Genomic DNA, 15208 nt, shown 5'->3' on the forward strand with positions numbered 1-15208 from the left:
GAGTTAATCACTAGAGGTTTTAACACAACTGCTCTTCAGAAAATCTTTAACTGTCACTCTAAAATGTGTTTGCCTGTGCACTTACAGCCATCTGTTTGCTCAATGGGTAGGACAGGGATCCATCTACCCTGCAAGACAAACTTTATTTACTAAAAAACCCTGTTTGGAATCTCCTTAGAAGTGAGGCAGGGAATTAATTCATTAGCTTACAGACCACGCCACTCTGTCTGTAAAATTTCACCACGTAGAGCAAAAATCCCCCTGAAATGTACTTGTCACAGCAATCTCCATCCTCTCTTTAATAGTCAAGTAGCACCAAAAAGTAAAACATTAGATCTGCTTTTACATAAAGAGTGTCCACTGCTGGATTTTGGAGATTGTTTGTTAGGCATGTAGATGGCCTTTTTTGAATTCAGGTGGAGTTTTCTATTGACACAGCAATCAATAACCATGGGAGATGAGGGGAGAGAGACAGAGAACAGAAGAAAGAAACAATAAAAGATAGACAAAAGGTAAGTGGAGGAAAGGAAAACCTCAGGGGATGAAGGTTAAAAGTGAAAAACTGCTTAAGAGAAAGAAAAGGTGATATATCTAGGAGACATCAGAAATGCCAGCTAAGCAGGACTGAAACATTGAAATATTAGCAGGTTGGAAAACAGAACCCAGCCATCACTCGAGGCCCCGTCCACTCAGAGACAATTTTAGATGTATCTGCAAAAGTTTTTCGTCTTTCAGGCCACACGGATTCAGCGTTTTGGAATACTAGAAACAAACTTTTGAAACCAGTTCCAGGTTAAAACCATGACGTTAAAACTCCCTCTCTATATCTTGCCTCACTCTCACAAATGGTAAACACGGTGCAGTTCGGTGCTTTTTGTGTTGATATCTGGCAGTGGTACAGCGCCACCAATCAGCCTGGCATATCTACTACACCATTTCAGTGGTGCTGCCGCCTGTCATGTGGACGCACATTTTTCTTAATTGTGTTTCTAAAAATATACCATGTGTGAACAGGGCCTGATATGCTACTAACAAAATTTGCCCTTTAGATTTTGTAATGACCACAATATTATGTACAAAAGGTAGATGGATATTCATTACATCAACATAAAATCATAACAAATTAGATGAAGAGGCAAAATTATGCAGTGATAATTTTATAAATGTATTTGTAACTAGCATGTGTTTTTGCAGCACACTTCATCATAAGATATCACGCATTCATCAGTCAGCATTATCGTAGTGTGCCGAGGCATCTCTCAACCTTTGCAACCACAGCCTCTTTCACAAATGAAATCAACCTTTATTACAAAAGCATATTCCGAAAGCCAGATCCATGCCCTTTTCCATTATTTTTATTTCCATCACACACAGGCATCCCAGGATGATATTACCTTCCCCTTTATGAGCGTGGGACGTACTGTGGGTCTTAGATGGGCGGAAATGGTGCTGGAGAGGCCACTAAATGACACAGCAGAGGAGAAATAGCTTTTATTATGTCGCCCGTTCTCACCCGGTGTGTGTGGGTGATTGAGTGGCAGTGATCTCAGAGTAAGGTGGGTGTGCATTTTTGTTGTTGTGCACAGGGCTATAAGAGCATGTCCTATGCATTCGGAGAATGTATATGTACAGACCCATTTACTTCCTGGGTCGACTCATTGGTGAAGGTAAAACAGGAAGCTAATACAGAAATTACAGATTTATGCAGAAGTACATTCTGACACAATTTTGAGATGAAGCATAAAGTCCGTGTAGTTTTGTAAAAACTAGTAACCTGTGATAGAAAACTTTTTGGGCTATTCTGAGCTTGACCATCTTTGTTGCCTGACAAAATGAAACTGCACTCTGCTTCGGATAGTAATATTAAAAATGTTTCTATTTGTCAGTGAACAGCTGTAACTTCCTTACAGTGGGAAGAATCAATATTTACCAACAAGAACTGGAACTTTAACTATGTGTATTTATGTAGCGAGTTATTATATTGATATCAGAATCATAGCTGTCACCAATGGATTCACTTTTACGAAAACATATTCTTCTCAATTGCTTTAATCTTCACATTAACAAATTAAGTTCTATAACTTTTCCATCAGAGCTGAACAAATGGGCCAAGTTTTGTATGCATGCTTGGTTCTTTTGCACCAACCAGGAGGCTGCTCGTGGCAAGAAGAGTTTTTGAAAGTGTTTGTTTATAAATACGGCAGAAATGAGCAGAACTAAGACTTAATCACCTGGCGTTCCTAAAAAGATTCAGGTGTTTAACAAGAACACCCCAAAACCTTGTATGACTTGAAAATGGCTGAGATGAAAAGAATTGTATTAACAGGCTTTTCCTTTATCATAATTTTAGACAAAGATATACATAATTTTAGATAACATATATACAGCTTTACATCATTGTATACATGTGATTTTTCTGAGATACATTGTATTTCTTAATCCAAGCTGTGTATCTTGGATCACAAAAAGATTAAGTTCTACAGGAACTTTTGTTAAAATTAAGTATTTAGACAGACATATTTCCGTGCATAAGTAATGTGAATGTGGAAAATGTGATAGGTAAGTCTTAATTTATGTTTGAAGATGTGCAAAACAAAACCGGTAATATAGGGATAAGTATTGTCGAGTGTTTCCAGTGCATTATAACAGCACCATCTGCACCTATACAACAGCTTCTGTTCGCACATTGTCATGCCTCCAGTATGTGTAGGTGTTTGTGAGTTTCAGGGTGAGAAATCGAAGACCTTTAATATCGTTTTCTGGTTAAAAAAAAGGGAGCACGTAAGCCAAATAAAAGAAAATAATAGTGCAGTTAGAGCTGCTGTTCTGTGCCATTCGTCATATTAATCTCGACAACTTGGGCCCACCGGATCCACTCCTCTTACAGAAAATCTGTCCCTTTACCCTTCGCCCTCCTGCACTTATTCCTCTCCTCATTTCTTCCCTCCACCAATTTGTCTTACTTTCACACCAAATGGCACTCTCCAAACTTTCCATCCTGACTTTCTGCCTACTCAAATTATTTTTAAGAGGGGAGTGTTTAGGTGAAGTGCTGCTCTTGTGTCCAACGAGCCAAAGCACTTCCTGGATTGAGAGCTCCTGTCAGAGCGTGCACCAAAGATTTATTGTTTACATCCCATCCTGACCTTAAGTGTTACAGGAGAAAGGTATGGGAGAGAAAAGATGAATTGAAGGAGCGACAAGACAGAGAGGCAGAGAAGAGTGAGGGAGTCTGGTGGAAGACAGGTAAATTTGTTGTAGGAGTAACAGTAATGCACTTGTGCGGATCTAAATAATCAAAAGGGGGCGTGTGATGAATGCGGTGTGGCAGAAGGAGAGATGGCATGAGGATTCTTCTCCCAGCACATCTCTTTGCTACGGTTCCGCAGCGCTCGGTTCATATTGACCATACTTTCTGTTTTCTCTATCCACAGTTCTTTCACAATCTCTCTGCTTTGTGACTTGACCCGTCTTACTCCTGTATTCAGACATCGGCTTTACCTCACAGTTACTCACAGTAAACAGCAGCCAAGACGTTGCATCAGCATGCACCGCTCAGTATGTCGGCCAGAAAGAGACATTACCAAGTCTAACATCATGCTTTCATTAATAATGAATTCCTGCCTTGCAGAAAATGTAATTTTAACTCTAGCATACTGTGATGCTTCCAGTTTCTGTTACTTTGCTAATAAATTCATCAAAATCACCAGACAGCGTGACAGATGAACCGCCATCCAACCTTATGGAAAAACCATTCACATGGGTTGCACTAATATTTGCATATATAGTCCTTTCATTTCAGGGTTTTAAATTCTTTAAAATATAGCATAAAATATGTGACCGGTTACTTGATGATAAAATTTTTCGGATTTGGCCTAAAGTATTTGAACCACATATCTCATTCCAACGGTTTATTGTTTATCAACTAAAGAAGGCAAAATTAAGATGCTGTAAGTAAAATGATAAGCAGTGTTAGCAATTGTTTTGGTGTGGAGCACACAGGTCTGTTTCCACATAATGCCAAGATTCAAAGACTAAAGCAATGACTAATGAGAAGTCTATATTTTCTAGCAAGAAAATAAGGATAAGTCAGATGTATGATGAAATTGTTTAAATTAAATTATATTTATGTGACCTAAATCCACCCTACATCTGTGGTAAATTTGAATAAGCTCAGTCATTGAATCGGACTGAATTTGACCTCTTTTGGAAAGAATGGGCAGAAATGTCAGTCCTTCTATGTAGGGAGTGGTAGAGACAAAACACCAGAGCAGGTGAGACTGACAGAATAGCACTAAATAAATGTGCATATCTCACTTTTTAGATTTCAATTAGAAACATGTTATATGTGGCCAGGTGTTAAATAACGAGCCACTTAGAACCGTTCCCAAAATTACCGGGGATTTTATTTCCCGATTATCCTCAGAATGAGGAAACACATTTACATCACCAGTGGAAATGCTTTCACTGGGCACTTTTTTATATAAACACTTCTTATGTAAATACTTTGCTAGTAACAGCCGACACCCTTTGCCTTCAGAATAACCTTAATTCCAAAGGGTGGAATTTCAACAGAGTATTTGAATCTGACAAATCTGCATCACACAGTTGATGCAGATTTGTCAGCTGCACATCCATGATGTGAATTTCCACATCCCAAAGGAGTTGTGTTAGATTGACATCTTGTCACTGTGGGGGCCATTGAAGGCCAGTGAACTAGTGAAATAATGGTACATTATTCTACTGGGAGTAACCTTTGGACAGGCTGGTTCCCTCATCTGGAACTAGGAACTATTTTATCTTTTTTTTTTTACCACTCGGTAAACCTGACAGACAGTTGTGTGTGAAAATCACAATATTTACACAACAACAATGCCACATTTTCTCATTTAATTTCTTAATTACCTACTCTTCATCCCATTCTGGCATTCAGTATAAACTTCAGTTGGTGCCATGGTTTGGCTGATTCACCAATATAACAGGCAGCTGATCGAGTGTACCTAATAAAGTGGCTAGTGAGTGTATGTTGGTGGACTGAAGTAGCCTCTCCTTCATTTTTGAACCTAACCACATATTAAGTAGTTTGCTCTAAATGGAAGCTAAAGGTGCATTTAATTCGAATGTGGTCTCTGCGTTCTGAACCTTCCAGGCTTAAATTCTCCCTCTTTTCAAATCCCATTTAAACCTGAGCACACTATAAATTCACACTGAGCCTCTGGTGCTCATTTTAGCTTTTTCCTTCTCCTCTTGCTCCAATCTCAGATCAGAAAGCTTCTGCCTCGTTTGAATTTGAAGTTGATTTAAGTGTTTTACTGTGTTTGCATATCACTCAGATTTGAGAACAGAAGAAGAAGGAGATAAAAGGAAGTGCGATACTGAGGGCAGAGACATATTTAACATATTATTGGCTGCATGGTGTCTGGTTCAAATCCTTCAAGCTCTGCTATGAGTCAGGAAGTCCTTCATGCAACACATTAAGATGCAAATCTAAGACTGAGTCCAAATCCAGGATATAATCTTTTCACAACCTGCTTCCCAAAAACATCTTTATTATGGCTGAATTGGTGGATACTGATGCAGAGCATTGCAATTTGCAGCTAAAGCTGCAGCACAGCATGAGGTTGCGCTTTAGCCGCCAAAAACCCAGAGTTTCCCACCGGGGTGAAATAAGGCAGTCCCAGTTTCTGCAACTGAATGTTCTCTCTTTGCTCGCTGAGCCAACGCAAAATGCTTTGGGGAGAGCTGGAATCAAAAGTGGGCCAAAGTGTTTCTAAAACACGGGAGCGGGAGTGGGTGTTTAGAGAAGTAGCGACTTAAAGGAAAAGAGCTTTGTATATTTGCTGTATGAATCATTTTATTTTCTATCTAAAACATTGTTTGTGAAAGTGAAATGTCTTCATTGATAGTGGTATGTTGTTTTTAAGATTCCCTACACAATATTTCCTCTTTCATCTGTCTTGTACATAAACCTTATGGTCCTTGATTTGTGTTATTGCCATCTAATTGGCTTGTTACTTCCATCTTAGTTGCCTCTCATTTCCCAGCTAGAATAAACTTGAGGTATTCCTATGAGACTGTTAAGAACATGCATGACGCTAAGGAGAAATAGAAATCTCTCAAATGTTTGTTTCTTTTTAGGGCCCCTTGAATTTATTCTCTTCTCACTGACCTTACAGCTGCATGTTTGCTCTTTTTGGTCTAGAATACTGAAAAATAATCTATAAATACTTATGTACACATAAATATAATCTGTGGTCATAAAATCAATGTCGAAGTGCTCTACAACATCTAATTTATATTAAACCATTGGCTGGTGTAGGAGTGTTTCTCTGAAGTTTTGCAAAGCACACTCCAAGTTCATTGACCCCAACAGTATTAAATATTTGTATATATTAAAGCTCTTAAAATAAATTAACCATTCATTCTGAGTGCAAAATACCCGACAGAAATAACTGAATAAAATGTACTTCTAATTTCAGCTAGTGGAGAAAACATGCCAACATGATTTTATTAAGTAAGGGTAACCACAAAGCTTTTTTTTTTCTTTTAGGTTATTCAGGCTATTATTATGGCATTGCCCTGTAGCTTTTAGGCAAACTCTATGATAGGAGAAGCAAAAGAGCAGGCTTAGTAGTAAGAGTAGTAGATTACCAATTAATTTCCATCTTCTCAGGTGTAAGAATGTTAGAACATTTATGATTATGGAGGGTGAATGTGATATGTAGGTTAAAATACTTGGAAGGGTCAGTGAGAAAAGTGCAATAGAAGTCTACTACGTAGTCCACTGGCCATAAGTCAAAAAAATGGCTACAAGAAGAAATAAAATTTTGGATAAACATATCTACAATCCGAGCAACAATTGAAGTGTTTAAAATAACTAAAACTGATGTATGGATGAAGACATATTTCTTCCCAGAAATCAACATTAATAGGATGCTAATGAGGCAACAAAAGGACAAAAAAACCTCAAAAACTCACTGTTAGAGATGTGCAGCATAGAGTGCTATCTTTTCAATGACTTTTAGCGTTTTGTACACATCTTTACCAGGAATGTAGAGTGCTTTAGGAAGAACCATTTATCTCTACAATCTCACATATCAGCTGCTGAAGCTGGGAGTCAAACTGCCAACTGTTGTTCTCGACAATCATTTAAACATTTTCAGGCACATAAAATTTTCCCTAAATGCGGTTAGACAAACTTGTGCAAAATAAGACTTGCTACTCATTTTAAGCAAAGTTAAATTATGATTAGCTATAACCCAGTTCAAATTTAAATACAGATTTTGCTTCTTGGTTACACGAGAATGAGTGATTTTATTTTTATTTATTTATTTATTATTTTTTTTTGCTTTCTCTGGCTTATTCTGAGATGTATAAAAAATATTCAGGGAAAAAATGAAGATGCCTTTCCTGTAAGCTTCAGAAAAGTCAGAACAACCTTGTGTTCCAGTTGATTTTTTTCATTTGGGAAGTCAGAAATTCCTAGTTCTCAGTACAACTAGAGTGCAGCAATAGTTTCTAATTTAGACAAGGTTGGCCATGATTTTCATGTTTCTCCCATGCTCCATGCTGCTCCTTAGTAGATTTTCCAGGATCAGACACGTTAATTCACTGAAACAAAAAGGTTCTTTATTTGATGTTTCTGGATGTAAGGCTAATTAATGCCACCTACTTATCACAGAATTTTGCAAACAACCAAAACTAATAACAAAAAACCCCAAAACTCCAACATGTCACATTATTTAAGCTACTGTGCTTTGCATAAATCGAAACCATATCGTACATCATTGTGTTGGACTTACTGTATCATGCGTACAGTGTATGAGTGTGTCTATTTATGTGTGGCCCATTAAGAGTTTGTAGAGAGGTCATTTTGCTGTTGACTCTGGGTTTCTGCCTGGAGTGCTTGTATAATTGCTTCTCTAATTAGTCACTTTAGCCAGCCAGTAATTCATAGTCACCTTCAAGGATAGTCCTCATTTAACACATAGACAATCATGTTGTGCACACTTTATACACACTGATCAGAAACCATTATCACTCTTCTATTTTAGTTGTTCCTTCTATTTTTGTAATTATAGACTCTTAAACCTCTGATTTCTCAAGCTTGCAGTGTTTTAACATGATAATGGTGTTGACATTGTCACTGAACTTGCAATGATTTATGACACTTTGGTGTTAACAAACAATACATTTAATTAATTTAGAATAGTATGTCTGACACCAGAGATATTGTGCATGTTGTACTGACACTGATTTTGATGGAATAATTTGGTCTCAAAATAACTTTTATTCTTGGTGACAGTTCTTGCATTGATAATGCCCTGTGCAAACCGTTCCTTTTAGTGCCAAAAATACATACACACTCACACGCACTTTCCTGACACAGTAGATTCTTCAAAAATAAAAAAAAACATAAATTAAAAATGTGAAGGACCGATGGGTGGATCTACGTTTCCAATACCAAGAAAATTTTTGTAATGATGTTTTAGCAAATCTGTATTCAGTGTAGAATAAACTGGTGGAGATCGGACCAGCTGTGAATTAGAGTCATCTGCAATGGACAGCAGCATTTTCAAAACCAGACAAGTGGATATTAAAATAAATCATAGAAAACTCATTCATAATAAACAGATTTTTTTATTTTTCTTTTGTCTTTTGGCAAAATCACTTTGAGTGGGAAGCTGTATTGTCAATATGAAAAACTACATTGTTTTTGCAAATAATTCTTAACTGTTCTGATTTATCATTTGTAATTCATTAAGCAAAAATATAGTGCTCACCAAGAGCCAGTGAAAAGACTGATAAAGGCAATAAAATTGTAGATGACTCTAAAATGTACATTTAGTGTGATCCAGTCAAAAATAAGGTCTATTTATTTTAGATTTTTTTGTGTGTTTTTAGATTAATTTGGCACTCAGCTTTAAATTTCTGCTTCCATTTCGCCTGTAACCTAAAAAATGCACTTTTTTTCCTTTTCCTTTCCCCCTCTGAGTAAAGTCACCTTGTTTCTAATGCTCATCAATCTCTGTTGTGGCTCTCTTCTGCAGCACACCCCACAGGCCCAACTCCCCTCTTAGCTCTGTCCGTACTTCTCTTTTACCTCTATTTCCTCCATCCTTTTTCTCAGTTTCTAAAAGTAAGCTCACATTTAAAGACATAAATCACAAATTGTTCATCTTTTTTATCAAATTCTTCTGGTGAACTAATCTTTGTAGTCTTATATAGGGATGTAATTTTTCTCATTCTGAAACCAAATCATCCTTCAGCACCATTATTCTTTATTATTTTGTTCTTGTTTACAGCAAAGAAATAAATATGAATTCCTGGAGACAAATGTTGTTTATAAATTAGATTCTTTTTATTAGAATGGCTTTTAGATTGCTTTTTTATTGGGTAGGAAATGAAGCTCTAAAAGCTACTAAGGATGAGAGTGACAGACATTTTTATCTCAAGATACTTGACTGGTAAGACAAATACGTCTGTTTGAAATGGCCTCATCAAATATAGAGGTAGCAAGTCAACAACAAATAAAATATTGGTTCGTATATTATATTATATTTTAGCCAGTATTGCAGCCAATCAAATAGTTGGTCTCCAGGTTTAACCTATGGTGCTAAAATGTTTTTGAAGGGAACACACTTCTAGTGTTTTGAAACATTTTTCTGAAATCTTTTCCTGCATCAATCATCAATCTGTTAAACCCAATATCAAGTCATGAATTCACAGTTGCATCCCTAGCAAACGTTTATCTTATGAAGGACAGGAATGGTTTCTTTTTTTAAAGGCTGTTATGAGCTGCAGAGGTCTTAGCAATGCAGTTCTTTTCTCATTTTCCTGCTATATATTTCAACATATTTTTTCTATTTTGTGCATTCTAAAAATGACAATTAAGCTTAAAATGTCATTCTTTTTTATTATGAGTTACATAGAACTTTTACTAGAATGAAGCATTTCTTTTTTCTCGCCTTTTCTTTTTGCTGTAAGCTTTGCTTGATTTTATTTTTTCATCCTTCTCTTTTGCTCCAGCTGTGATTCCACCACCTTCATCCATGGGCCAGTTTCCTATCTCACACCACCTTATCTTCATCCTATTATCTCATTTTCCATCTCCTGTTTGAAGTTAAGACGATGGTTTGGGCGACAGATCTCCAAGAGCCTTTCAACTCCAAAGAACTTGAGGCAACAACTCCCACAGTCAGGTTCTGATGGAGAGACAGGCAACAAAGAGGAGTGCAAACAAACCACAGAGAGAAAGACTGAGATAGAGAGAGGCAATAGAACTTTTGTTTTCGTCTCGCACGACAAGTGCCCCAAGAGATGATGGAGGGTCCTTTGATGTGTGCTGTCTTCATTCTCCACCTCTATCACATCTATTCATTGTCTTCTGGTTGCTTCGAGTTCTCTCGCTCCCATGTTTGTGTGGTTATTTTCTTTTCATTCATTTCTTCCATCTGTCTATTTGCATCAAACAGAGACATGGGGAAGTGGAGGCCTTGGGGAACAGGAAATTTCTTTGGGTTTTTTCCACCAGCAGGCAGAGTGAGGAGTGCTCTACTGAAACTGAGCTTCACCTTTTAGGTTTTTGAAGCTAACACTTAATAGAGTTGGACTAATGTGTTAGCAGATTTATGTCCCTAGAAGTATTCTCTCTCCATTTCTACTACATTTTGCCGTTGGATGAGGACAGGATGCATGTGTACATGCACAAATGGACAGTAGCGTTGAGGTTGCAATTATTATCGCAATTTCTTTCACACATAAGCAATAAAAATCTTCAGGAAAACTTCAGAATGCAAAATATGATTTAATCTTTTAAGGATTACAAAATGCCAATTTTAATGGGCTAAGTACTGTTTCCAGTTTTGTTTGACAGGTTAGCAGTTTTACGGGACCGTCTAAGGAATATTTGGGGTGGGGGATAAAATGTACTCATGCTTCTGAGCTTTAACTTCCTGGCTGAATTCTTTAGATTTTGCTTCAATATTTCCATATATTGTTTAATTATCACACCATGTATATTATAAAGTGTACCAGTTCCTCCAGAACCAAAACAGTCCCACAGCATGATGCTGCCACCCCTGTGTTTCACAGTTGTGGGATTGTGTTTTCAGGTTTTACATTTTTCCTCTTTTTCCTTCAAAGAAAATGAGGACCATTATGGCCAAACATTTCTGAGTTTCTCTAGACCAGGGGTGCTCAATACATCGATTGCGATCGACCGGTCGATCGCAGAAGGTTTTGAGTCGATCTTGGCAGCAGGTGACAAATTGAACGCTGCCAAGAGGCTGAAACAAGCACGTCCTCTTCTGATGCGCTTATCAAAATATTCAAAGATGCAAAACGTTTGTAACTTTCTTAAAGAATAAAAATAAATCACCAAAACGTGTTAAAGTTAATAATCTCAGTAATTATTGTTTCAACAAGGTGTTGCGCAATTCAGTGCGTTTCAGTTCAATTAACAACATTTTTTTAAAAAGGCGACTCAAAGGTCAACTCTGACGAGCATAGCAGAAGTTTAAATTAGCTAATCAACCACCGCTGTGTTCAGGGGAGCACTTATTAATAATCGCGAAATAAATATCAAGCCTGAAACCCTGATATTGTAACAAACTGAATGTTATGGTTTTAACGTAATCTCTGATTGGCTTGCGGGTCGCAGACAGTTGCCACTGCAATGGCTGTGCTTAAGCAACAAAGAGAGACAAAAAGGTACGAGTGGTTTTAAATTGATCAACTGTTTGGGTTATTTTACCTTTGCTGTGGCGCATTACAGCCGCTGTAGTTTCTGAACGTTCAATAAACGACAGACTTGGACTAATTCCCTCGGTCGTCTGGGAGTCTACGTCATTCACAACAAACGTCAAATAGGACAAATATATTTCATTAAGTAGCAAACAAATGGTTTCTACCCAGATAATTATATGAAAATAAATTGTCTATTATTTACACAAAAAATTAGTTTGGAGCTCTCTGGCATCTTACTTTGAGCTCAGAGTCTGAAAGGCTTTTGCTCTTTCAAACATGCTATTTATTTTTGTTTTTTAATTAGTGGAAATATTGATGTTGATGAAACTTTATCCAAAATGATTATATTTTTCAACCTTTATAGGTCCACTGTTAAAAATGAGGAGCTGACATTCACAAATGACATTAAAATAAATTCCAGTCCAACATCTGGTTTGAGGTGATTCCTCTGGAACCTGTTGGAGGAAAAATATCCTAACTTCAGAAGATGTAGCTTTAACCTAACAGAGCTCTGTGGTTCCTCCTGTTAGTCTGAAATTTCTCATATTGAGGTCATCAAACCAAAGTTCAGATCTACCGTAACCAATTATTACCTGCTGGCCTCAGGTTTGCAACCAGCTTCTGAAACCAGTAACCTCCTCCCAGTGTCAGAATCTCACTGAGGAAGAAACTGCATTAGGTTTTCTATCATTTTAATATTTCTGCTATAACTGATGGATATTTGCATATAAAATAAGTCAATAAAGTTTAATTTACAATTTTTATATCTTCGTGTCCTGAGGTAGATCTCAGCCGGCTGGTGACAGAAAAAGTAGATCTTGGTCTCAAGAAGTTTTGGGCACCCCTGCTCTAGACCATTCTTTGTTAGTTTGAAAACATTATGCTTTCTTTTTATATTGCCTTGGGAGTAATGGCTTCTTTCTCGCTATGTGGCCTTTCAACCCATTGTAACAGGAAATGTTTCACTGAGGGGAATAACATTCTCCTACCAGCTTTAGAAAAATCTTCACAACATCATTTGCTTTTGTTCTGGCATTGACGCACATTTTCACATTTGCTGAACACCATGATGGAAGAACCGTCTCATGGTGTTTATGCTTGTGTCTAATTGTTTGAACAGATAAATGAGGCACCTTCAGGCAGCTGTGAGGTGTAATCAAAGATGGACCAAAGTTGTGAAGATTCACAATTCTCTCCCTGGAGTATTTGTTGATTTCTTATTTTTAACATCATGTCATTTAAAGAAGCAGTGTGTTTCATGTGTCGTGTTAAAACACATCCACAGGTGAAACAGGAAGAATGTAATACCATGACATCATTACTTAGGTTATCCTAAGACATCCTAAGGTATGTCTACAAACAGTTTCCGACATTCTACTAATTTCTTACATAAGAGGTACTCAGGATCCTTGTCTGAGGAAGTTAGACAGTATTGTACAAGTTAAGATTACATTTTCCAGTTTTCATGCAAAAATTAATTGGCAAATGATGGTCTGATTGCATACAGTAGTCGAAATTTCTTAAAGCCTATTTCACTAACCAACTTGCAAATAGTTGTCTGAACAGAAAATCAGCAATATTTGGATAGTGAGATTTTTTTCTTAGCTTCTTCAATTTTAGTTTTTATTTTGCCTTTGGGTCTTCTGCTTTCTGTTGACACATGCGACCGTACTATTCTCTTCCTCCTTCTAGAGAGAGCTCTCCAAACTGTCATCAAAAGCCTACTCAGGCAACAGCCTCTTGGGCAATATTGCTGCACCATTTCTCCTTTGAAGCCTTCAAGAAGAAGTCACCCGCTAGGGCCTCGCGTCCCAGATGGGTTCGAGATCTCTTTGAAATGCTGAGCAGCTAAAAGTGTTAACGCATGAGGATAGGATAGTCTAAATGTCAGAGGAATTAGTATTTGTGCATGTCAGTGTACATAGTTGCATTACACCCGGGAGCTGAGTAATAGGATTTTCCAGATTTAAAGAAAAGGGCACGAAGATCCTTATTATGGAAACGTTGAGGATTAAAACGAATTACCTGTATGCAGAACGTGCTCCATATCAAAAGAATTTGAAAAAAATTATTGTCACGGTGAAACGAAGTGAAGAAATTGTATGTGTTGTGCTTTCTCTGTATTATTAGATGGTATCGTAACATCCTAAATAGCTACTTAAATTCAATCCCATTAGTCTCGATCACATCTGCAGCACCATCAAAACCTTAACAGGATTATCCCTCTTGACTACCCTCACAACCGTCTTATCAGATCCACACACTGCGAGTGTGTGAAGCAGCTGTGCAGAATGATTATCAATAGGCCAGATGTTGTACCTCACTCCTCCATAACTGAGAAAATCAACCGCATTGATTAGAACTCCCATCTGCCGTGCTAGCATGGTGTTAATAAGCAGGCTGCCGAGCGCTCCTCATTAGAGAGCGAGGTTACCCAAGGCTGTGTGTTCAAAGGCTGTCCCAGGTTATATCAGAGGCGCTGAAAGAGGAGAGGCGCACCCTGATAAGTGTTGCCACAGCTGAAGTACAGCTCCATAAGTAGAAAAGAGAGGAAGGAGGCGTGTCCAAGCCGCTGCAATTAAAACCTAGAGCAATGCCGGGTAAACGGTTAAACATGCTGGAGAACCATTCAGTGTTGTATTTCTTCTAGAAGGTGTAACCACTGACGTATTAATGTTTTTTTTTTATATGTGAGCACAGAGGAAACTACACTGTCCGAAAACAATCTTTGCAAAAGCCTCTGATTTTATTTGTATTTTTTTCAACTTTGAAGGATTTCTGGGTGAATAGTAAAGTCGTAGCTTAGCAATTTAAACATGAAAAGCGAAAGCCTGCTGAGAGAAGCTTCAAAGCTCATCCAATTTATTTATGTTTAAACAGTTTGAAAGTTTAACGATATCAAAAAGCATATGGTCAGTACGGCCTTTGATCGGTTTATATTTATCTAGATTTTTATTCATTAATAGTCAACATTAAAGAGAAATAAAGTAGTTGTTTTGTGAACATGCAAAGAAAACTTTTCTTGAAAACTAATAGACACAGTAAAAACAACCATAAAACATCAGGAAAACAAGCTCTTTCATTAACAGGTCTGATTGAGTATAAGTTTTATTTCTCACAACTGTATGTATATGTACATAAGTACATACACTAGTAGAACTTGTTTTTTGTGAACCAATGGTTAAATACAGTGAAGGGATTTTCCAAACCAACTCCAGCACAGAAAGAACATTCATTTCCATTCAGAAACCTAAAAGATATTCAGTTCATCTCTGTTTTATTGAAGGAAAAAGAGGTAACATCTGTTTGCACAACATTGATGTTCTTAAACATGTGGTAGCTTGAGAATGAAAATGAATTCCCCTTGAAGACAATAAAGTCACAGTCGAGTTAAAGTTGATACATCTAGCGATTTATTTCAGGAAAAAAGTTAGTTTCCTAAAAAGTGGCTGATATTTGG

General features: G+C 37.3%; 1 protein-coding gene across 2 annotated transcripts in view; it reads left to right on the plus strand.

Moving 5' to 3' along the window:
* Positions 1-15208, plus strand: part of LOC116707741 (calsyntenin-2) — a 301858-nt gene that overhangs the window by 251580 nt on the left and 35070 nt on the right. The gene's annotated exons all lie outside the window — the stretch shown is intronic.

The sequence above is a fragment of the Xiphophorus hellerii genome, chromosome 18, assembly GCF_003331165.1.
Source record: "Xiphophorus hellerii strain 12219 chromosome 18, Xiphophorus_hellerii-4.1, whole genome shotgun sequence".
Lineage (NCBI taxonomy): Eukaryota > Metazoa > Chordata > Actinopteri > Cyprinodontiformes > Poeciliidae > Xiphophorus > Xiphophorus hellerii.